The following is a 25,660-nucleotide window of genomic DNA, read 5'->3' as shown; positions in this document are numbered from 1 at the left end:
TGGAAACAAAGCACCATTCAGGGTAACGGGGCTGACGGGCAAAGGTTAGAATGGCAAGATCTGTTGATTGTCGTGTTGTGCAGAAATGTGATTTATCTGCAAAAATGTAATACGTGCCTTTAAAATAAAATCAAGCCATGCACACAGGAAGATGTTTTAATCTTAGAACTCATTAAATATTTTAGTTTTTTTATTTACTTGTCTCATGTGTTCAACCATTCAGAGAGCACACTAAAACTCATCCTTAACAAATCAAGAGATTAAGGTGGATAAACAGATTTCACAGAGATAATACTCACTAATGACTACTCTTACAGCACATTAATGCTGGAGCGGACAAAAAAAATCACTTTTCATCTTCAAATATAATAAGCTTGTTTGCTTTTTTATGTCCTTGTTTTCCAATTAACTATAAAGATTCAATTAATGCTGAGCTTGGTGTCAGTCATCCTTAAAATCGGAATGCTGACCTGTCTGCCTCAATATACAGCAGTTAGACTTATTATCAGAGTGCAGCTGATCATGAATAGTGTGTACCTAAAGGACACAGAAATATATGTTAGAAACAGGTCTGTATTCAATAAAATTGAAAAGCTGTTATTACCTTAACACCTTGGGACCTAAAAATGTTTGTCCTGAATTTTTGATACCAGAGAAAAAACTCAAACATTTAAAGACCCACTCTGGTGGTGGTTTTTTAACATGTTTTGTGGCATTTTTTAAATGATGATCCTAAAATGTGTTGCGCTAACCAACTGACTGACCACTCACCAAAGGAACCAGTTTATCTACCAGACAGAACTGAGGTCTTTGGCCTTCTCTATGGGAGTGTTTAAAGCACACAGATGTCTCACCAACAGTTCTTGTGTCAAGACTGTACATTGTCTTGAACTAAAATTGTTACTAAATCCTTTACATCCTCTGTTCCAAAGTCTATAGACTCTTGAAACTGGAGGTTTCGGTTCATTTGTGACTCATCTTGAAAGATGAGTAATTACAAACCCAGAGACTTTTAAATTCTGATCAAGCTTGTTTTCATGCCGTCCGACTTACCTCCCCTTTGAGTCTTTCTTTTTCTCAATGTTCACATCAAAATAGTGCAGTTTCATCTGGCTTTTTATTTCTATTCTATTGAACATCAACACTTCTTCCTGTCCTTCATCACACCTACAATTTCACACTTTCCTTCTCTCTCCTCTTTTTCTCCACTTTGTGTTCTTTAACACCTTTCGGTTTTCCCTCTTTTATCGTTCTCCTCTGGTAATAGGCACATCTATCATAATATGTGATCATGTCCTCACGCCTTCACCAACTGCCTCCAACTAAACTCCGCAATCTCATCATCTCGTCTCGCTTCCCTCTTCTTCGTCTTTCATTCCCACTATTGTCGACTCAACAGGGTCCTTATTCACTTTGCATGTGTCCATGCGCCTGCACGTGAATCTGTCCGTCTTTCAGGGCTCCTTTCTGCCTGGAATCTCCATGGTGATGGGTTTTGGTGCTATCTGTTCCTGCCTTGTGAGTGTTGGCAGCAGTCGGAGCGCCTCTCTGACGTGTCCCGGTTCATAGGCCACGCAGTTCCGACGTCACCGCTGAACATTGACCCTTCCAGCTCGCATATGGAGCTCACGTATGGGACTCATCTATAAGATAGGTGGCCTGAAGGAGTCCTTCAGTGAGACAAAGTCTGCTCAACAAAGGCTCATTCCAGGGAAAAAACTGCAGGATGTGGGGCCACATTTCAGCTTTTGCAACTGCAACAATCTGTTACAAAGACTTGCTTTAAGTTTATTAATACTGTTTTAAATTTCACAATAAAAGCAGCAAACGAAAACAATTCTGTCACAGGTTTTCTTTCATTGGGAAGCTTCCACGTCTTTTCCTCATGTTGTTAGACCAGATTATCACAATATTTTGTGGTTCATTGACACAAATTACATGTTACTTTCAACTATGAGCGGCAGTTTAGCTCAGGCAGGTCGTCCAACAACCGAAGGGTTGGCGGATTGATCCCCGCTCACCCCAGCCAGCTGTTGCCCCCTGAGCGCGGCTAGTCTGCAGCTCGCCGCTCCCCCCAGGGGATGGGTCAATATGCGGAGAAGAATTTCCCCATCGTGGGGTAAATAAAGTATCAATTCTTCTTCTTATTATTATTATTATAAAATCAAAAATAAAATCTTTTTTCAAAATAAACCTGGGCTGAATTTTTTTTTTAATGAAAAAAGAAATAATTTGTAAGTGAGTGCTAGATTTATTTTTCGTGCAAAATAAGAGATAAAATATAGCTGATTAAATTTTTCTTTTTTAATATATTGCTCCTCAAACAAAGACCGATATGTGGTCTGACATGCATGGATAATTTTAACATTACAATTACTTTTCCACAAAATCATGATAATAACGCCTATAACTGTAGATCAACAATGAAATAGTGTTTGGAGAAGTTGGAGCGCTTTGCAGGTAGAAATGACATTATACGTATAAAAATGTGTCTTTGATTTTTTTCCAGCAGAAAATATGGTCTCTTCAAGTTGCTACGAGAATCATGTTTTTTTTCTTCTGCTTTTTCTTAAACTAAAATACATTTTTCCCTTTTTTAAAATAATGTTCTGTTGAATGACTTTCACATTTGGCATCCACAAAGGATAAATGTTAAAACAAACTTTCCAAACACCATTTTTTTGGTCAAAGTCTAACATGTTGGCTGTTATGTGTTTTTTTGTTAATGTTGTAGTATTTTTTTAAGGAAAGTGTGGAAATAAAACTACTTTTTCCAGAAAGTTCTCAACTGATGATGGCATTTATGAAGTTTTGAAAACAGGAACAAAAGGGGCGAATATAAAGATAGCTTATCTTATCTTTCACTGCAAATTTAGCATTCAAACTGATTTGTCACATTCGATTAAAAAACTGTAATGAATCATGTACGACCCAAAATGCAGGAGACCGGTCATGGAGAAAGAATCTTAAAACTGGAATGATTAGAGAAACATCTGAATTTCAATATGAAGAACAAAAGGAGAAACAAAAGGCATGACAACAGCAGACAGAATGGAACTTAAACGAAAGCCAGATTCTTCAACCATACTGAGGATAATAATTAACTAACCGAAGAAAGCTTTGGATAAATGAGCAACTTAAATCTGATATGACTTTGACAAGGGAGAAAACATCAAAACAGAATTTAACCTGAATCCAAAGAACACAACTAAAGGAAATAAAACCAAAGTAATGGGAGCAATCCTCATAAAATCTGCAAATATCACAACAACTTTGACTCTGGATAACTAAGTACTTCTGGGTTGATAGAACCAAAATCTGATAGACATTGAGAAACCACAATATTATTTTGGGCAATGATAGAAAAATGAGGGCTAAGAAACACAGAACTTGTTTTCTATGCTTTCATTTTCTCTAAGTGTGTTTTATTTGTTAATTTCTCACATGACATGCGATATGTTCACTGTTATTCTTTCCAAAGAGTCAAAGGGGGCAATTTGCTTCTAGGGAAAGTAAAACTCTTCAGGGTGGAAAAAATCCAAGCCTTTTTTAGTCTTATTCATATCAAATCTTTTAGAGCTGTGAAAATTCTGCTTAAATAAAAAAAAGCCTCTTGTTTCTTTATTTAAAGGTTTTATTTCCATGATTCCAATTTCTTATTCTTGTTCCTCCTTCTTTTTCCTTCTTTACAGATAAGCAGCATGGCCCGTTTGGGTGATCTGATGGAATGGCTTCGTCCAAAAATGTGAGGACGGATTTAAGGTGCCTGGTCATCATCTGTGGATGTATTCGTGTTGATGAGTAATTTGAGGTGTTTTTAGTGGGGCTAAATGATGGTGGGAGCGGCTATCAGAAAAAATAGTGTTTCGCAAGCCATTTTGACCGATTCCTGACTTTTCACTCTTAATTTCCACCCTCCATTTTGAGTTTGAGACAAGCCAGGAAGAACTATGTGTTGCAGTTCCACCATTAACCACTGGGGGTTGGTTGCAGAAAAGAGCAATTCACCATTGACCTCCCTGGTACACTGCCTACATGCATTCATGATTCAGTAATCTGTTTTGGATTCATAAGGATTTCTTTGATAAATATGTGTGAGAAGCACAGTTGAAAATTTTCTTAAACTAGATGTTTACATTTTTTCTAGCTCAATTTGGTGCAAATTATATTTATGAGAGAAGCTCCAAACTCTACTTTTACACTGTCTTTTTGCCATTTTTGCAACATCGTTAAAGCAGATGCAAGAAACTTTATTCGTCAACTCACTTTAGGCTTCATTTTCACTCTCCAGAAATGGGTGATGTCATAAATCAGGCATGTCCAAAGTCTGGTCTGTGAGCCTTATGCAGCCTGCATTTAAATGTCCACCTTCCGTTGTGAATTGAATTGACTGTTATGATTGTTGATCAGGGGCTCGTAAATAAAAAACAACAAACATTTTCTTTATTTTATTTCTGGTCCTTAAATATAAAATTCACAGTAATTTTGGTTAAAATGTAATTCGTTTTTCTTCTTTGTGAAAAAATTAAATGTATTCCATTGCAATAAAATATTCATTTGGTTTATTAATTTGCATTTAATGTTGTTAAATTAAGGGTTCAAAGAACTGGATGGTTTGCCCTCACAGATTTTCACCTCACCAAATCTGGCAACCTTTAATCTAAATTTTCATGTGCAGTATGTAAAAACATTAATACAGAAAATTTGTTTACACATATGTGTTTAAAAATGCGTGTCTTCAAAATGTAAGGTAAACTCCCCGTCATGCAAATTATTGTAATGAAAATCTGCCGAAGTGCCAAACTAAAGGTTTAAACGTTTTAGCCTCTCGTCTAATGAGTGAAGTCTTGTTTCGTGAACGTTCCTCCTGGCTTTGCCGCCATTGGAGTCTGATTGTCATGTCGCTCGGCGCTTAAATAATCATTCACACGCTGCCAACGTCTCTCTCGTCGCTGACATCCGTCTACAGGCAGCGAGACAGACGGTGCTGCTCCCCCGCCTCCCCTTCTCCTCCCCCGTGCGGTGGTTGTCCCTGCCTGTAGTCCAATTCCGCGGTGGACGCAGTCTGTTTGCGGGGCGGGCATGTTCCTGGGGAAACTCGTTTACCCAGAAGCCCACGCACCACTTCAACTTAGAGACCAGGCTTCCTCGGGCTTCGGCAGCGTTTCCCATTTAAACAAACAGTGACGAAGATGGCGGAGAGTTAATGGTGTAAAGAAGAAATTATCGATCCGGGAGAGAGACGCGGGAGCCAGGTAAGACAGCGTCGCGTGCTCGCGACAGCGTGGCCACTTTAAGCCCGGTTCGGTTTGGCTTTGCAGACACAGAAATGAGAGTTCGGGCTCCTCGCGCAGAGAGGTGCAAGCGTAGCAGAGGCATCGGTGCGTTAGGGGCACAGTGCATGACAGTGAGGAATCATCAGCTCGTCCGTGGCTGTGAAGTGCACGTCCAGGTGCAAGTGTCATTCGGTGCCGAGATGCACGAGGCTGTGGCGGAGCTGGTCCCGTTCGTTCGGCGTTGTTCACGGCGGAGGGCAGGAGCGATTCTGGCTTAGAACAACACGGGGAAGTTTTGCGATAGGACCCACTGTGGAGAGTTGAGACGAGAACGTAACACATGGTGATAGTAGTGGCTGTCTCGTTCCCTGGAAACGGCGCTGCCGCATCGCGAGCGCAATCGGACCGAAATGTTTTGGTCGCGCGGGTTCAACAAGCAGAAGAATCCCCGTGCGTCGTTGTGCATCATGTTCGATCCTAATTGTCATTTATTTTAGAGGGGCTGAAGCGCATCGCTGTCTTATGTTGGAGGGGGGCTACTGTGTGCAAAAAGCCTCGATGTTTTAAAGTGGGGGACACACATTAATTCATATTGCTTTCCCCCACGAGGAACCCTCAGTCTCCTTTCTTCCCCTCTAGTTCTGCTCCCTGCAATGATGTGGCCACCTCGCCTGCAGGGGGCAGCACTGAGGCCCTGACAGCTGAGCCGGTCAAAGCTCACGTGGAGCTTAAGGCCAATCAGTGGTACTTTATAAAATCATGAGCCACTCTAAACTTTGTCTTATGAACTACATTATAGACTTTCCCCTTATCAACTTTAAATCACCTGTTTTCTTATATTTCTAAATGGTATTGCAGTGCTTGCTTGCTGACATAATGTCAGCAGCAGATATTATAGGATGCTTTTAGTTTGACTGAATTTACAAAGTTTCCTAAATCTAAATAATAGTTTGGATTTAATTTTATTTTAAAATGTATCTCTTATTTTTTATGTTTGAACTGTATGGGTCCCTATAACATTTAGCATAAAAACGAACTAACCTACAAGTTTAGTTCATTTAAAAAATGTTTTTATTGTAAATGCTTTAATGTTTTTACGCTTCATAGGGTCTCCAGAAAAAACTTGTGGCCTTCTCATGTTTTAACCTAAGAAAAATCCCATATGATGGTAGGATTTTTAACCAAATTATTTTTTGGAAATTCTAACAGTGCAAGCTAGATTTCAGCTATTTTCTGATTTATTTTAATTTAATATTTTTTACATTATTTAGGAATAAACCATTCATTCGTCAAACGCCAAATAGTAGCATAACATCCGTTATAATCATTCTTTTTTTAAATTTACTTCATCAAATTAATTTAATTTAAAAAAAAGTGAAACTTTGATTAATAAAAACAACAAAATCAGTTGTAGCTTCAAAACATTAGAATCTGTTTTTTATGGGAAAAGAAATTCCATTTTCTTTGTGAAGATCCATTCGATTTAGCAATTTTTAGCCATCTCTTAAACAATACCACTATTAATAATTGAATGTATCTTTTTACACTTAAATCCTAAAATTAGGTTAAAAATCCTTCAGTATCAGTCTTGCTTAAATCAATGCACAAAGGGGAATAAAGAACTGAATAACCACACAGGTGGATTAGATGTTGTTAAAATGAAAACTATGGTAGTAAGTTGTTCTATAATGCTATCCCCCTGAGACATTTTGGTAAACTACTTTATCCCTTAAACCAACAAAGAGCTCACATGAAGCAGGAAGCAACAAGTAAGCTTACAGGTTTCAGACAGCAGAAGACTTATAGGATAGTTAAACACACATCCATACTACAAAAGACTGCTTCTGTCTCAATGCTCTATGCTCTTTTTACTGATCATTTTTTCAAACTCTCGCATATTTTTGGTGCATTTCTGGAATTGTCTTTTGAAGAGACTGGCACTGCCTTCCAGAGCCTGCAGCTCCACAGAGCTGACAACAGCCAGCTCGCGTCTCGCGTTGTGTGTCTGTGCATTGTGTGTGCACATGCAAAAAGCACTGTGTCCTTGAGCCTGACACCAGAGCTGTACCACAGCACCAGCTCTCACTGGGTAATAGCAGTCTTCCTCTTCAGTGTGTGCAAACAGACGGTGAATGGATGAGCCGATGATGCTTGTGCCACTGCGAAGTGCAGGTGAGGGGACGGCCGGCCTCCAGTTAATTACACCGAAGTCCTCGTCTAAATCTGGATATCCCTCCAAACGATAATTATTTTTCGTTGTCCGCCTCTTTATTTTGTCCAGAGGATGAGAAAGCACCCTGTATGAAGTCCCTCTGTAGTTTATATGTACATCCATAAATCTGCCGTGAGTCACAAGTGGATTGGAGCGTGCAGGAAAAAAATGGTTAGTGTATTTCAACACTGCTCCTTTGTGCAGAAGCCCAAAATACTTTTCTCTTTACCTTTTAAATTATAGTGCGAACCAATTCTCCCCTGAAAGATTCGTGAGTCAGAACAAAAAATGAACTTTTATAGAAAAAGGCAAACAGCAGAATGACACCAAGTCGTATGTTGTACTGAAGAACATTTGAGTGAGGGAAACAATAAAGCTCAAGAATGTGCTAAATGTGGGTTCTTGAACGCACATCTAGTCCATGGTGTTCACACTGGACAAGCAGGGAGGGACTTCTTTTTCTTTTTCCACTGTTTACTAGTGCATGTCCGCCACCTAAAGATGGAAAAGGCTTTGACGGGTTGGGGTCTCTGCTGAGGTAATCGGCGGTCGCCCCGGCTGGTTGGCCCTCGAGGCCTGAGAAGAGCTCTGCCAGGGGCTTTACCTGGGGGCGGGGGCCTGGGCTTGCTCTGGGGGGGCAGCGCTTTCTGGTTCCTCACTCCCTGTGTGGGGTGGGTGGTGTGGGGCCTGGAGGGTCGGCGCTTCGGGGATGGGACCCCTTGGCTGAGGAGACCTGAGCCCTAATGGGGGGGGGTCCTTTTAGTGCCCTACCCGCCAATTTTAACTGTACCTTAGACATTTAGGGCCCCTTGGTGGGGAGAGTGTTTGGACAGTAGTAGCCGCGGTTACATATGCAAAATATCTTGATCGGATCAATGGTCGGATTAGAATTCAACCATGTACATGGGCCCAGAAAAACTTTTTACGATTAGAACAAACGTTCTCATGGTCACACTTTCGGTCGGACTAATTCATTTGGGCATGCACAGTAGTGTTGAAAATACCAGAAGAGGAAATGAGTCCCGCTGTAAACAAGCTGCCATTTACATTTGTGCAGCAGCTCAGTAATATACGAGATGAGCTTCTAAATGTGCTTTTTATTAATGTTATGAATATTATGAAGCGCCTGTTCGCTCATTTTATTTTTAATCCGTGTGGTCTGTGCTTTTTTTTTTTTTTGTGGAAGAATGGATCTGGAAGAAGCCAGGGCTAGGAGAATGCTTACACGCGCTAACAGCATTTAGCCTTTGATGAACACACAATCCATGCGGGAAATGCTGCAATCTGCATCTTGGCTGCACGTAAATATGTGGGAATAACATCGTGTCAGGACACGACTGGAAACACAAATCCATATGATTGTTTGAATGGTTTCTAAGGACTGAGCGACATTTCTGCTTTGAAAAGCTCACACACCGCCCCAAAGCCGCTGTGTGAGCTGGAGGTCTGAGCTCTGCCCGGAGATACACCTTTACTGGGAGACCTGGTTCTCCTGAGTTCGGTAGCTCGCTCACCTAGAGCTGCGAGACAGATCGCAGTCCGAAGTCTCCCACACATAGCGCACACGTAACAAAGCATCTTCGCTTCCCCTCAATCACAAAGTCCGGCTGCTCTACTCAGAGACACGGTCTCTCTGTCCGCTGGTCCACTTGACTAATCAAGTGCAGGAGCGGACGACTTCTTTTCTATTTTTTTTTTTTTCTCGTTAAAGTCACTTCCCTCAGTTTATACTGGATCATTGCGGATGAGTCATTAGTTGGGAAATAAAACAAATAAAGTAATAAAGTAAAATAACGAATAATAATTTTATAATAACGAAAAATATCGTCCATCCCGATGGTTTACTGCAAACATCGTCAACTGCCAATTTAAGGGACATCGCCCCACCCAATCGTGTGTGAACATTAGTTGTATTACACAATACATGTTGACAAGTGAACATTTTTGGAGCCAATATGTTTATAACATTTGAGTGTGTGTGAGTAGACAGGCCCCATCCTTATAGACTTGAATTACATCTGAACCTGACTGTAATGATTATAAACATCCAGTGACTTGTTGCTTTATGCTGCTTCATGGTTTTACCCCCCCCCCCCCCCCCTTCTATAATCACCCTCCTATCCCCTCCCTCTCTAACATCCCTCTCTCTTCTTCCCTCCTTTCCTTTTCCGTCCGGTCCAACACAAAAGATTTTCAAATATGATTAAAATTAATACATTTTGGCCTCGATTACAAAAGGGGTTTATTCAGACATACCTCTGGTTTGTCAGAAGATTCATAACCTCCTGTTGTTAAAGTAAAATATATCCAACACAAGAGACCTTCAGCTCTCATCTGTTTGCCCAGCTGTTGGACAGGACAAGTTAAAAGAAAAAGAAAAAATTTCTTCTGGCTTGGTGCATCACTGTTTTGGTTTATGACCAGTGGAGACGTCTGGCGGCAGGAGCCCAAGGCAGCTGGCTTGCGACAGATTTCGAGTCAACTCTGTGGCTGCAGTCGGTGCACACGCCCACCACCTCCACGTAAGGAAGAGAACACGGAAATCCCATGAGGGGTTTTCGCTAAGCGGATGGCGGGATGAGTGCATTGACGAGTAGGAGGAGGGTGACAGTGATGCATTATATTTGCTGATTGGAGAAATAGGGAAAAGGGGTTAGCGAGGGATGCTGGTGACGAGGTCAGGCTCTGGGGGCAGGGATCTCGAGGCTGGCTGGGAGGAAGGCAGGACACACACCAGCTGAGGCAGTGCTAGGAGGAGTTTGGTTGGCGTGGGGTCTGCAGACTTTCTGGAATTTAGCCTGGCATTTTTTGCCTTTTGGGCCATCTTGAGCTGAAGTTTGTCTTGTTTCTGATATACTTTCTTCCATCTGTAATAACTTGATTTCCTACTTTCTTTTTTTGTGGCTCAGTTCACACGCTTTCCTCTCCAGCTGTGGTTGACACATCAGAAGCAACAGGACAAAAGGTCAAACAGAAATGAATCTGTAGCATTTTAAACATTTTTATTCAGATGAAGGAGAGCGTCTTTTCCTTTTATGGTGTTTCCTCAGAACATCTCCAGATATCCACTGACTGGATTTAATCCGCCCTAATAACAATTTGGATGAGTTTTTTTTTTTTAAGTTGATTAGTTGACAGTTTTTGTTATGAACATCAGCTGTTTGTGACGTTTTTGACGTCTGTGTGTGGGATGGAATGTGTCTGGAAGTGCCATGGGGTTTATAAAACGTCCAGAATGAATCATCACAACGGTTTTTGGGGTGGTTTGTCAAAGAAGTCGTTCAGCAAAACGTGGTGATCTGGAAGATACTTTGTAAAAACCATTGACTGTATAAGAATTGGACTGAGTAACCCCTCCCCCTTGGTGTTTCAAAGAGGAAGGACCCGCTGGCTCCAATAAGCCAAAATCCCATATACATCTGTTGAGAAATATACAGCCATTACTCAGTCATTCCATTTGTCAGAATAATCATTCTTTCTCTGATAGCTTTTTTAACATGTTCTTGCTTTTCTATAATAATTTTCTATTGAGGATAAGATGGAGACTTTATTGATCCCAGCTTGGGAAATTGGGTTTTTGCAGCATCCGCATTAGGCTCAAAGATACAAACACACAAAGGATGGGTGACAAAAGAAAAACAGAACAATCAATAAGAAAAAGAAACTTCAGGGAAAAACGATTGGTTTGCATGACAGAAGTAATGACAGAAGTTGAAGTTATAAACTGGCCAATCAGATGCCTCAAAAGTATGTGATCTCAAACAAATGTTTCAAATGTTTTTGACTTTCCCTGAGCTCCATTTCAAGTGGTAGGGGTGTGGATTTCCAACAAGCCATTCCCATAGAAATGTTAACTCAGACCAGCTTGAAGCAAACGCTGCTTCCTGACGATTTCCAACATGTCGGCCTCCATATCACAAACAAATGGCCACTGAATTGACTTCATTTTGTTGGAACCATTTTCAATGGGTGATGCTACACCTATTGGTCCAGATCTCACAAACGGTCAATAGTAAAAACATTGACCAATAGGCTGGAGAACCATGGATGCGTTCCATCAGCTGAAGTTTTTATGCTCTACAACACGCCAAAAGGCCTCAAACTCCTCATGGCCAAATTTCCACAAAGAGGAAAGCTTGGATGTAACCACTAAACAAACAACTCTGACCTATTTGTGAATCAACCCCATATGACCAAAAAAAGTAAGACTATTTTCCCTTTTCAGCATGATTGTTTTTCTTGTCCATTTCAAAAGCTGAATTGTAATACCGGAAGAATTCTTGTTAGTTCATCTTAAGTTTTTGGGTTTTTCCTTTTTTGGTGTCCGGTCTCTTTTGATTTTGAAAAAAAAAAAAACATTACTAGCATTCATCAAAACATGTTTGAATGGTTGTGAGCAGATTTTAGTAAACTGTTCTGTTGTCAAAGATTTGGGTGCTTGGTCACGTTGAGTGGACCTGCTGTTTTTGGTTTTGGTTCACTTTAAAAAAATAAAAGTGTCTTAAAGAAAAGGTTTGTTTAAATCAACTTAACGGGGACTTTTCCCCTTGAAGTCTTTAATGTTTTTTAACATTTACACAGTGTTTTAGATAGGCTTTCATAACATTGACATAAATATTGTATAGAGGCTGTACAGTGGTGTGTACTGTTGATTCACAGGAAGTTATTTCTATGCAAATTATGGTTTTCTGTAGGTACTTCGGATTCCTCCCACAGTTAAAAACAGGCTTCATAGGTTGATTGGTGGCTCTACAGAATCCCTTGGGTTGGAACATGTGTGTGTTTTTCAGTGATGTGCTGGGGAACTGTTTCGGGTGTACTCAGAGGTGGCTGGGATTTTGAAATCTTGAAAGGTGAAAAAAAAAACCTATCTTGACATTTATGTCAGTTTTTGTGACTTAGGAAGACACTTGTAGTGAGGTGAGTGGTAGCGATGAGGCTGGTTGTTGAAATTTTTGTCAGTTCAATACATCCCTATAGATGGTTTCCACAGAGCCCATTGGTGAAACTACAGCTAGAGCGTCTCTTTGACTGGAAACCGTCAACATGCAGACGGTTTGACAGACATCAAACAGTGAGTCACACGGTCGGCCTGCACTTCAGAACACAATGGAAACGTGCACTGTGTTGCAAATATGATGTTCCTTAAAACAGGTCTAAAGGTGCTTTGTCACGTTTTGGCTCATGAGAAAACTTTAGATAAAAATATGGGTCTGTAACCCTTGTGCTATCCTAGGCACTTTAACATTGGGAGTTGGGTCATCTAGACCCACTAGACAGTGCTCTGAACTTTTTTTCTTCAATGATTTGTGAACCTCACTGGTGTCCATGGATTACATGAAATCTTTCCACCTTTATCCACCTTTGTCATGGTAGGGAGAACACGTCATTGTAAGGGTGGGGTCATCTAAGATGGCACAAGGGTTAAAGCTGAAAGACAGATCTGCTTTGAGGTAGGACTTTATCACTAGATCTAATGAACGAGAAGGAACTTTTTCGTGTTCTGGTTTCAAAAGATAAACAGAGCGGAATTGCGTATGTTTAAGTGTCCTTGTCTTTGTGCCTGCTGTGCCACACGATTAGGCAGCAGATGTATTAGAGACTGACACAAAAAGCTGCAATTAGGCTAATAGATTAGTGTTCAAGCAAACTCTAAGCCCAAAGCAGCGTTTCAGAATTTCAGAGCGGCTCAAATTTAGAGCTGAGCTGTATCAGCAGATGAGACTATTGTTTTGGTAAATTTTAGGCTGAAGTTTAAGGTAAAACTCAGTTTTGGCCACCCCCTTAAGGGGTCGCTACAGCAAACCACAATTTGAACATTTGACTTTGCTTCAGTTCTACTACGGTTGGCCTTCCCAACCCAAACCTCTGATTTTAACCGGACTTGGGACAGGCATATGGAGAGACTGGAAAGTGCCACCATGTGGTTGCAGTAATCTATTCCTGTAACACTGGAGCTTAAGTTACAATAATTCTTCAACCGTTTACACAATTAACATACTTCCAACAGATTCTAAAGCAGAGAAAAAGCAAAAGTATAGTCTCAGTCCCATCCAAGGACTAACCAGGCCAAACCCGTCTTTGCTTCTGAAGCCAGACAGGATTGGTCGTGTCCAGGGTGGCCGCAAATTGTAGTAATGTTAATATTTAGAACAAATAAGTAGATTGACAGAGGAGTGGGCTGCAGCATCAGCTGACTGCTTAAAGATGCTTCTACAGACATCCATTAAGAAAGATGGAAAGATGTAATGTTTCAAGAACAAAGAGGGTTCTGATTGGTTGGGCCTCAAAAGTGGGACATATGATGGTAATTTAATTTAGAACGTTTTTTTCACCCAGCGCTGATTCACTTCTGAAGAAATCCATTCCTCACAGAGTTTGGAAAGTGGGTCCACATCAACGCAGATCAGAGTAGGTCTGGAGATGCTCTATTTGTCTATTTGTACAGGCACAATTGAATTCAAATAAATATGCATCTACTTTACACATTTATTTTCAAAACTAATTTTTTTGGTTGTGACAAACACTTTTCACTTAATATTTAGTGAAAAAAGTAGAACTTTAAACAATAAAATGTTGAATTTTTATATTATAAACTTATGAAAAGCGTTGTTAAAAAAAAAAGTTAAATAAATTATTTCTGTGGTAAATGATTGTGGATTTTATGATATAACGTTGATTTTCTACAGAAAAATACATTTTAATTTTCATTAATTTAATTTTTTTAAACATTATTCCAGGTGCAGAAAGCATAACATTACTGGAGTATTAAGTTGATATGTATCACAAACGTGAGAGCAAAGTCTTATCCTCCTCTTCCTCCTCATCATTAATGTTGTCAATGTAACTATTGCTTTTCTACTGCCTGTCTCACTATTGATACACAGCGTTAAGACAGTTCCAGCATTCTGCATCACTGAAATTGTCTATGAAAGTTAACACAATGATAAAAACAACATTTGGTTATGGATGATGTGTGGACGGACATTATTTCCTGCTTAAGCTTTAGTTTTATTGCTTAACAACTATGTAAAAGTGGCCTTTTTTGTAGTTTAGGATATGATGCACTGTGTCAGAGTTCCTTTGAACAGGAATTTTTCTATTGTTAAATCTCTGTCGACACCAGTAGACAATTTCACTGGAAATCAGGCAAACAAATTGTTAAAAAAAAATCTATTTTTTCATAGTACAAGTAATTATTGCTGACAAAGAAAGAAGGAGGTTGTTCTTATAAAATGTCCTCTTATCTTGTTAAATGCAGTGACCTGTTTGACTTTTAGCTGTACATCCTCTTTGTGTTATTTTCACAATACACACAGGAAAATGGAGAATGGGTTTTCTTCCAAGAATCTGCACCGGCATTGCCTTTAGTTTCTAATGGTTGGCTTAGTTGACAATGCAACTTCAGAGAGAGAGGTATTTTCGAAACCACCTACTTCTGTAAAATGTGGTTCCAGCATGAGCTGCATGTTCACCTCCACAATTAGTGACTTGCAGTAAAAAGCACAGACATAACACTGTTTTGTTATAACCTTTTCACAAAAGTATAAACTTTAAAATTGCTTAGGGAAATGCAGTCCTGATGCATCAAAATGCTGGTTGCAGTACTATGAACCTCTCGGTGTTGAGGTCAGACCTCCATCAACTGGACTGATGTTTTTTTTTATTGTGCCCCTTTTGTTGCTTCATCTAAAACAGGGGTGGGCAAACTACGGCCCGCGGGTTGGATCCAGCCCGCCTCCATGATTGGTCCGGCCCACTGAACAATATCAGAGAGCCATGTTTTGTTTTGTTTTTTATCTGGCCACATGATCAATACCCGCATAGAACGTGACATTTTCTTCCCCCCTCCTGCAGTCTGTGCTCCAACCTGAAACCCTCTAAAATCCCTGTCAAATAGAACAGAAGACAGTCTTCCCTTTCTACGTCGCAGTTCATCTTTCCCGGTTTAGCTCATTCTTTTAGAGCAATGATGCTGCTTTTTTTAAACAGCACACCCTGTTCTGCGTCCTGATTGGCTGGAGACCTTGTCAATCAATCTCCTCTGTGCCGTGTCTCCTGTACAGAAACCAGAGCTCTTCAGATCTACAGAAATCTGTGATCGATCAGATCTTTGTTTTCATTCTAAGATCCTGGACCTAATTTATATTAAGGGTGAAAATGTTCATGTCTGTCTGTGAAAAGTGTAGAAAGTGGGCAGTGAGGAGTTTTTCTGTCATAAACTTCTGTAATCATTCTCCGTGAATTTCACTGATCATGGTTATTTTTAGAACGTAACTCTTTCAATAAACGAAGGAACTCTGTGCTGGTGAAAAGGTAACGCCGATACAAGTAGCTGCAGCAGAAGTCGTAGAAATTTGCTTTTTTTCATTATTACTGGATGAGAAACAGACGTGCAGGACACAGCACAGTTTTAGTGCAAACTGGGAGACGTGAGAGAAGCTGCAGCCCTCAAAGTCTCAGCGGGAAAATGACGGCAGAGGATCCACTATTTATTGTTTTTTCTTTTTAATCTATCAGTCTATAATTTTCCTGACGTTTTGTCATTGAAAATCACAGTTATTTGGTCATTTTTTATTTAAGTGTTATGTTATTAAAAGGATCATGAATTTCTAAACTTATTATATTATAGGGCTTTACAAAAAGAAAAGAAAGATAAAAGAAGTTTCAAGTTTTAAAGAAAGAGTTATTGTGGCCCTCACAAGATAAAGTCTGAGGACACCGCTGTTGAATCCATGTGGTGTTTGAAGATTTGTTGTTTTTCATTCTTCCTATCATTCAAACACCACATGAACACACCATTTCTCTAAGTTTTCATGAGGTGTAATTGGCTCTAAATTGAGAACAAAAGTTTTAACCTATAAACTCTAAAATGTTCTGTTTTAAAATATAATTTTCAATCCAAATGTTTTCATCCAGATTCCTTGTTATTTCTTTCTCACACCTTGCATCTGCTCCACAGAGCGATGCTCTGTAGCGTAAAAGCAGATTTGTGAGAGTGTAGACAAACCTCAGTGCTCCACCTTTCCTTATTCTGCTCTCACAGCTTATTTTATGCTAGCAGTTGTTGGGAGTAACAATTGAGGTGCAGAGTCAAACATGTAGACCAGATTCCATGGTAAATAAGCACATTTCTTTTTACTCCCAGTGATCTGATATCTTCGGTTCTGTAGAATGTGTGTGTTCTTCAGAATTTTGTTTGTTAGATCTGAAAATGTTCTTAAAAATGACTAAAATTAACAAATGCTTGTTCACCCATTCCAAACTTAAAGTCTTCACCTGTCAGACTTATGAGCAATTCAAGTTAGGGTTTCTATTTCTGATTTGTGCCAATGGAAATTTTTGTTTAAAAAAAAATTGAGCTTCTTTTGCATCATCCCAAGTCTGATTTTACCTTGCACCTTTTGGTTCTTTAGGATAAATTGGTGTTGGAGAAAAGTATGTCATTCGAATTATAACTAAATAGAATTGCATGAAATGGAGAGCTTATTTTAGCAATGACGCCAGACTTGGTCAGAAACAAATCTTTTTTGCTGCTTACTAGAGCCTGAAGCTACTATGACTGTCATAAAAGAGATGAGTAAAAGAGTCTATAGTGATGTCCTGAAACAAAACATGTCTTTTTATTTTACTGGAGGTAATTGAATTGTGTCAATGCCTATTGACGAATAATTGTAGTGGCACTGATTTCACCTAAGGTGAACATAAAGGTGTGCATACTTTTCTTTTCTACAATCACAGTTGGAGAATTGTGTTTATTTAGTGTGACATGAGGGGGGAAGAGAAGTGTGGGTTGAGCTGAAGGAGTGTTGGAGCTGTGCGGTGTGTCCTCGGTTTCTGTTTCCTGGCTTCCTGCAGAATGTCTCTGTCCGTGTCCTTTACTGCTTTATTTTTCTGAGAGCTCTGTGATAGGAATGTCAAGTGGCCATCTCGGTGTGCTTTTCCCTGATCTGCTTTGTTTTGTAACTTATGTTTCACTCTGGATCCATGCCTCGTCCCCCCGTCTCCGTCCCTCATCATCTGCTTCATTCATCTTCTGCGCCGTCCTTTTATTACATGCAGTCAGCTGGAGGCCATGAAAACACATGTCCAAGTCAAAGCGGTTACACTTTATTAGTTAATATAAAACATGTCTTTTCGACAGGTCTTTCTGTTGTGTCAGTACAGATCTTTCTGGGGGGGGGCTTGGAGGATGGAGGGAGGGGACGTGGAGAGTAGCTCTATTAACGTGGCGGCTCCCGCTAAAATTCTGGGAGTGCAGTCGCATCCAGCTGTTACTAGCTGTGCGAGACTCCGTTGCCATGACAACGCAGCTCCATGCGCCCCGCTCAAGGTCGTTCATCCAGCTCTGAGCCAGGCAGCACGCTGCTCATAGGATGCAGAGGGATGGAGAGAAAAAAAAGCCCCACAGAATGTATTTCAAAGTGACCAATCAGAAGCGCTCCGGTGACGGTGCAGTCGGAAAAAGGAGCTCAGCCTGTCCTGCATCCACTTTGTTATGCACACACACAAAGACAATGATCACTTGTTTCACTTTACAAAATGGAACAAAAGACGGAGCAAAACTTGCAGCCTCGAAGCTTGTAGGTTCTTTTGCCGGCTGATTAAATATTTAGCTCAGAGGGGAAACGGGTAACTCACTGGTTGCTGAAGAAGTGAGCAGCCGAGTTTGCTGCCGTGTTTTCCTTTCTCTCGTGGCGCATTGCTGTGAGGCTACCTGGGGCTTCTTCTACCCCCCCCCCCCTCCCCTCCTCACAGGGATGCAGGAGCCTCTTTAAGGCGAGACCGACTGCAGCATTCATTGAATGGCAAAAGCTTCTACACTCAGCCTAAGCAGACCAGGGTTTTTGCTGATGACTTATCAGTTGAGAATTGATTTGAATTGCTAAATAATGACTGCTGATGAAGAGCCGTTTCTGTGACAATCATCGGTTCAACAAAAGATTTCTCATCAGGCTTTATTTTTTGAGTAAAGAGCTTTAAATTAAAAAGGCAATTTGAAAAACGTCTAATAACTGAACTCCTGTTGCAGCTGTTGTGTAACCCTTTAACTGGTAAAAATAGATGGGAATATAAACGGTCTGTTAATCCAAACATAAGCAGATTAAAATGTCTTTTCTGAACTTGTATTGCTGACGGTGTCTGTACTTAAGTCTTGCTCTTAACACTCTGTGTTGAGAGGTTTTTCTTTAATTTTGATTAAACCGAAATTCTGGGAAACTTGACTTGTTTTTAGGTATTGTTCATATTTGCTTTTATCTTTTTATCCTTTTATCTTTTTATCTATTTATTGTGTTTTTACTTGTTTGAATGATTGTGTTTTTAAGTGTGAGCATCTGGCCACTTAAAATTTCCTGCGGGATCATTAAGTCTATCTATCTTGATCTCCAATTCCAATTTAATATACTTTACGACACGTAACTTTTGAACTTTAAGAACTTTATGAAGACTATAAAAGAGAAGTCTTGACACTTCGAAGGAGAGGATCTAACACAGTTCTGTCGAGATGCCTTCAGTGTGAATTGATGCTTGAGAATAGATGTGCGTTAAACACCCACTGCTGCAACATTTTTGGCGTAAATGGGGTATGAGAGGTTGCTGTGGCTCAAGCAGATATCCCTGATCTTTATTATTTGTTGAACTGATGCTCCTGAAGCTCGAAAGTTCTTGACAGCTTATGTTCTTATCGTTGGTTCATTTTTTGGGGTTGGATCATTTTTTCTTGATCAATTGATTGATCTCTTCTGCAGTTCTTTTATTTTCTTTTATTTTGTGGCTTTTAGTCTTTCATGTCGCATCACTTAATATAAACGGTATTTTCTCACCACACACGTGTTGAGGGTTCATGAGCACACTTTTAGCATATGGTGTTTACACTGGACTGTCGCTATGAGATACCAGTAAATAAAGTTGGAAGCAGCTTATTGCGAAATGTCAAAGCGGTGCAGATCTTGCTCCAGACTTTTTCTTTCACAGCTCTATTCTGACATAGGAAAGACTTGGTTTCATATAATTCCAGTCGGACACAAACCGCAATTATTAACTTCTCCACCATGAGAAACGGTTGGCACTTCGCGAATTAAAAGGGATCCCAACCATATGTCACTACCAAATACAAAGTCTCAGATCGGCCAAAGTTCAACTTGGTTTAACTTTCAATGTGCGTTTAATGGCTGCACGTTTTGTACGTTGAGCTTGAAAACTGACATGAAAACTTGCATAGGTACGCATTTAAATAGACTTTTCATTGGAAGTGGTTGCTTGAACGTGCATTGCCGAGGGTGGTGTGTACATCGCCTTAAAGGCTTCCTGTTGTGTTGTGTGTTGTGTTGGTCTGATAAAATAAAAACATCTGTTTCTCTAACCCAGGGGTCGGGAACCTATGGCTCGCGAGCCATATATGGCTCTTTTGATGGTCACATGTGGCTCGCAGACAAATCTTTAATTATAGTTTTTTTTTTTCATTAGACCAGTCCTTCTCGGGCGCGATGCGATGTCAGAGGCGCGCAGTAGTAGCAGTGCTTAGAGAGAGAAATCTGCGCCAGCGCTATCAGTTACTATTATCTATTATTTCACAGAGTTTGTACCAGCTGGAAACCTGTGAATTGACGTGCCTAAAACTGCGCGCTCCCGTCTCTGAGAAAGAGCGCGCAGATGCGGGGACAGGATGTGTGAGGGAGAAAGCAGAGGGTGGGGTGTTCTGGGGACAGGCAGCAGGTGAATCGCGCAGGGATTGTAAAAACCTAAAACCCGCTGCCCGTCATTCACTGCAGCGTGTGAGTGTGTGTTTGGCTCCCCGTCTGCATGTGAGCGTCTGCCTCACATCTACAGAACATTCAGACCTACGATCACGTTTAAAGTCTCAACGCCTGAACGAAGCAGAAACTCACCACGGATCAACCAGACTAGACCATCAGCAAAACTACCACGAGAAATACTCATCATTTATTAGCAACAGAATAACAATGTTATTAAAAAGAATCCACAGACTTATTGTACTTTAAAAATGTTGAAATTAAATCAAATGCACACATTCATTTGTATATTTAGTTTGAGGTTGGACTGAGTTGGATGGCTGTTGGGTCGCGTTAAAAGTTCTGGAGTTCATTGAACGCGTCAAGCAGAGATCTGATTGGCCCTCAGTTCTGTCGCTCAGCCTGTTGTTAGGTAGTTTGGACCAATGGGGTTCAGCTATGGGCCGAATAAGGGAAATGGGAGGGCTGCAGCGGGGAGCAGGGGAATATAAAGTTGGGAGAAGCGCTCTCGTGTCGGCGGGAGAGATTCAGGAGTTGCTGAATTAATTGAAGGGCGTTTGTTGCGGTCTGCAGTAATCGGAATAAAGAACTTTAAAAGAGGTTAAGTCTCCGTGCCTCAGTGTGGGGAAGGGACACTACATTATTGTATGGCTCTTTCGAAATTACATTTCAAAATATGTGGCATTTATGGCTCTCTTGGCCAAAAAGGTTCCCGACCCCTGCTCTAACCTATTAATTTTAACTTGTGTATGTATGTCTTTTGTACTACATTGCATCAGAGCTAAACTTTAGTATTTGCAGCCATACACTGAAGCTAGCAGGAAAGTTTATTTCCTGAAACTTTGTGACAGGAAAAAGTTTAGTCTTTCCCTTTGAGCCATATTACTATTGAACTATTGTTAGTGCAAACACAATGTTACCTTCAATATGCTGCCACTCAATTTCTTATTAGGAGAAATAATGCTAAACTACAACTGCAAAAACAGGCCTTGTATTTTTTTCTCAGTTTTGAACTCTGTGTAACCCTGTGTTGACCCTCTTTAATACCTTTACAGAGTAATACTGTACTCCTTTGACATCTAATTCAAAAGTTTCAGACTTAAAAGTAAGCAATCAAAGTGAAGCCTCTTAAGATGGGGTTTATGAGAAGATTTAAGGTACACTGGTAACTAAATATGCTGCCTCTGTTCCAAGCTTACAAGCTGGACTAATCCAAGACTATGCATTGACCTCCTGTAATTCCCTTATATCAGGGGTCGGGAACCTATGGCTCGCGAGCCATATATGGCTCTTTTGATGGTCACATGTGGCTCGCAGACAAATCTTTAATTATAGGTTTTTTTTTCATTAGACCAGTCCTTCTCGTGCGCGATGCGATGCCAGAGGCGCGCAGTAGTAGCGGTGCTTAGAGAGAGAAATCTGCGCCAGCGCTATAAGTTTACAATTATCTATTATTTCACAGAGTTTGTACCACCCGGAAACCTGTGAATTACCGTGCCTAAAACTGCGCGCTCCCGTCTCTGAGAAAGAGCGCGCAGATGCGGGGACAGGATGTGTGAGGGAGAAAGCAGAGGGTGGGGTTGTGGGGACAGGCAGCAGGTGAATCGCGCAGGGATTGTAAAAACCTAAAACCCGCTGCCCGTCATTCACTGCAGCGTGTGAGTGTGTGTTTGGCTCCCCGTCTGCATGTGAGCGTCTGCCTCACATCTACAGAACATTCAGACCTACGATCACGTTTAAAGTCTCAACGCCTGCATGAAGCAGAAACTCACCACGGATCAACCAGACTAGACCATCAGCAGAACTACCACGAGAAATACTCATCATTTATTAGCAACAGCATAACAATGTTATTAAAAATAATCCACAGACTTATTGTACTTTAAAAATGTTGAAATTACATCAAATGCACACATTCACTTGTATATTTAGTTTTAAACATATTGTCGCGGACTGAGTTTAACTTGGCTGTTGGGCCGCGTTAAAAGTTCTGGAGTTCATTGACCGCATCAAGCAGAGATCTGATTGGCTCTCAGTTCTGTCACTCAGCCTGTTGTTAGGTAGTTTGGACCAATGGGGTTCAGCTATGGGCCGAATAAGGGAAATGGGAGGGCTGCAGCGGGAGCAGGGGAATATAAAGTTGGGAGACGCGCTCTCGTCTCGTCTCGGCGGGAGAGATTCAGGAGTTGCTGAATTAATTGAACGGCCTTTGTTGCGGTCTGCAGTAATCGGAATAAAGAACTTTAAAAGAGGTTAAGTCTCAGTGCCTCAGTGTGGGAAAGGGACACTACATTATTGTATGGCTCTTTCGAAATTACATTTCAAAATATGTGGCGTTTATGGCTCTCTTGGCCAAAAAGGTTCCCGACCCCTGCCTTATATGATGCCAGTGACCTGGCAAACAATATTTGTTTGATATTTATTTTTTATTTAAATCTCGTTCACAACTGAATACTAGATAAAACAACTTATCTGTTTTAATCCGATTAGTCCTACTTTATATTTTGGTTAAAAGTAGAAGTCTGACCATCCAGTGAGCTTTGCATATTTTGTTAAAGTGCAATTTTATTTGACACAACCTGTTACAGTTTACATTTTCTTTTATGTAGTGTCTCATAGGAGACAGTTGACTAAGGATTCTCCATTCACTTCAATGTAAAGTCTTTCATTTTGGACCAAAAATTATGTTTTGAAATAAATTATTGGAATTATTATTATTATTTTTAGCAGAGGAGTTGTATCATCTTTTTTTAACTGCTTCCTAAACCCTGATCCTCGAGATCTTCCACTCTCCTTGGATCAGTTGTGTTCAGTCAATCAGAGTGTGAAAACACTTGAGTCAGCTAATCAGCTCCGAACCGGGCAGGGAGAGCTGGCAAACAGACAGGGAGGTAGATCTTGAGGACCAGGGTTGGGTAGCCCTGTTCTAAATCATCCTTAATGGACACTCTCTAAAAACTGCCAGGCTTGTTTGTCTGCTATTTGTCACACTTTTGAAAAAAGTTGGTGTTGTGTGACCTTGTGTTTAGCCAGGGGGATGAGGACTGTGAAGAAGGAAAATAAGCCTCAAATCAGCCCAACACAAACCATATATACATATACCACCATTACTATGATTAAGTAAATCATAAATTTGAATAAATTAAAGTGCATTTTTGATCAACTGACTTGGGGTTTCTTGGAATATTTTATTATTCAACTTAATTTAACTTAATAAGCAGTTTTCAATTTTGATTTTGAAGGAACTGTCGGGTTAAGATATGCAGACGTGAAAACATGTTTATTACGCTCAAGGAAAAGCAGCAAAACACCCCCAGAAAAGTACAATTTAGAAAAAATGTGTGGTAAACGAGCAACAAAAATGGTTTGGATGGGTGTTGGGCTTCATTTCATCTTAAACGGTAGAAAGATGGAGCTTAAAATAAATAAAACCAAGCACCTCCACCTTGGATTGAAAGTAAACCAGGAAGTACCACACATTGCAGTTTCTCATTAGACTACTGGAGAGTTGTTACAATAGGAAGCAATTTCCAACTGAATTCCATGTTAAAAAGTCAGATTTTATCCCAAAACAAAACAGTTTTTTTTCAAAAATATATTGAATCTTTATTGCTGTATGTCCTGTTTTTAAATCCTTTGGTGGGGGTGGGGGGGGGGTGTTAAATCAACTGTTTTTATTTAAATGGCGCAAAAATTTCTGTTTTTTTGTTTTGTTTTTTTACTGGCATGTGTGTGACGAATGAGTGGACTCAACAAAACTCAAATTTTACTTTGTCCACCCGGAGCCACAGTTTGGCGTGTTTGTTTTAGGTGAAGGAAACTCTAGCCATAGTTCCTGACCTAGATTCAGAACCCAATGAAGGACGTCAGAGATTATGTTCAATGTACATTTTTGTGGTAAGTCAAAATAAATGCTTATTATTCAAAGGATAATATAGAGAAGAAGGTTTATAACTTTTTTTATGGTACATTGTTTACTCAACAACAAAAGGGACGGACTTCAACTTTTTTTTGCAACAGCTTCACACTTTCTGAGAATTTAACACGATGGTGCAAGCCAGATGTGTCACTGGATAAAATCAAAAAAATCACAATCTGGTGAGCCCCAAAGACTCGTATCTTTCTGGGTTGGGAGATGGAGTTCACGTCCGTCTCTGCTGTGAAGCTATAGAAGCTTGTTAAGGCTTCTAAGAAAGGTATATGTCTAGTGTGTGTGTGTGTGTGTGTGTGTGTGGGGGGGGGGGGGGGTCTGGTTTTGTACTCATTTTCCATCGTAAAGATCTTGGCCTACTTTATGCGTTTGAGAGCTTGTTTTCGTACCCACACACACACACACACACGTTTCACGGTAAATGATACCAGCTGCAGCACAGCAAGCGAGTGGCCTAAACTCTGCCTGAACCAGACGGTAATGTGACCACCTCCTCAACTTTATTCACTCCTTTCCTCCCTTGTATCTTGGCTGCCACGCACTTGAGGGGTGATGGAGTGCCGACAGAAGAGAACGGGAACACATGCAAGTCAAACAAACGGGAAAAGTATCGAGCTGCCCCAAAACAATTCAGGTGCGACGAATAGGAAATGAATCCCGAATGACCAAGTATTGGTTGAACTCAACAAAAACTGTTGTGTCAGAGGCTTTCTAAGAGAAACATGTGAGTTATGAGATTCTAAGAGCTTTCACACGGAGAGCTTTCATGATCCCCTGGAGTGCTGGGTTTCACCTTCTGCTGTGGGTGTGCGTTGAGCGGAGGTTTTACCTTTATCCACAGTTTTTCTTGTGATAAAACACAATTTTTCATGCATAAGTCTCAGCTCAAGGAGGAGGAGTGTGAGGGATGGGATGAAGAGAAACAGGTTCAATCATAGCAGATTTGAGAATTTCATGGTTGTACGGGGTTGTTTATAAGAAATCAGGCTTTGTTGGTGTGCTTGCACGTCCCTTTATGTGAGTTTAGTATTGGATGCAACCTGTAGGATAAAAAATATCATCTCTTTCCAGACTGTACAGTCAACTGTCAGGAGGGAAGGACTTCATCTTCCCTGTGAATGTGTGTATGCATGGGTGAATGGGACTGTGACTGTAAAGCGCTTTGGGCCTTCGAAAGAGGGTAGAAAGCGCTATATAAGTATACGCCATTTACCATTTACCTTCAGATTTTGGTTAATAGTCTTTGATTAATAGTCTTTGAGCGGATCAGACGTTGAGTACTTGAAGAACGAGAAATAGTGGATAAACCAGATCCTGCATTCTTCCAGAGAACTTTGGACCAAAAATCAGTGAACGTCAAGAGGAAGGAGAGTTAACAATAAAAAAAAAACTTAAACAAAGCCTTAAATGAAGAACATCATCACCTGTGAGGTCTACACATAGAAAATGAAGTGGCGTTTGCGGAGATGTTAGGGAACAAACAAAC

At 40.4% G+C, this 25,660-nt stretch overlaps 1 protein-coding gene across 1 annotated transcript in view; it reads left to right on the top strand.

The window, feature by feature from the left end:
• The first annotated feature begins 4,869 nt into the window (after positions 1-4,869).
• LOC101161556 (nuclear receptor coactivator 3) overlaps positions 4,870-25,660 on the top strand; it is a 68,170-nt gene continuing 47,379 nt past the window's right edge. The window contains exon 1 of the mRNA XM_011477387.4: positions 4,870-5,255. The gene's annotated coding sequence lies outside the window, so the exon portion shown is untranslated. The remainder of the gene's footprint in view (positions 5,256-25,660) is intronic.

This window comes from Oryzias latipes, chromosome 7 (genome assembly GCF_053564925.1).
Source record: "Oryzias latipes strain Hd-rR chromosome 7, Olatipes_Hd-rR_3.1".
In the NCBI taxonomy this organism is placed as follows: Eukaryota; Metazoa; Chordata; class Actinopteri; order Beloniformes; family Adrianichthyidae; genus Oryzias; species Oryzias latipes.
This window is presented reverse-complemented; position numbering and strand designations above follow the sequence as displayed.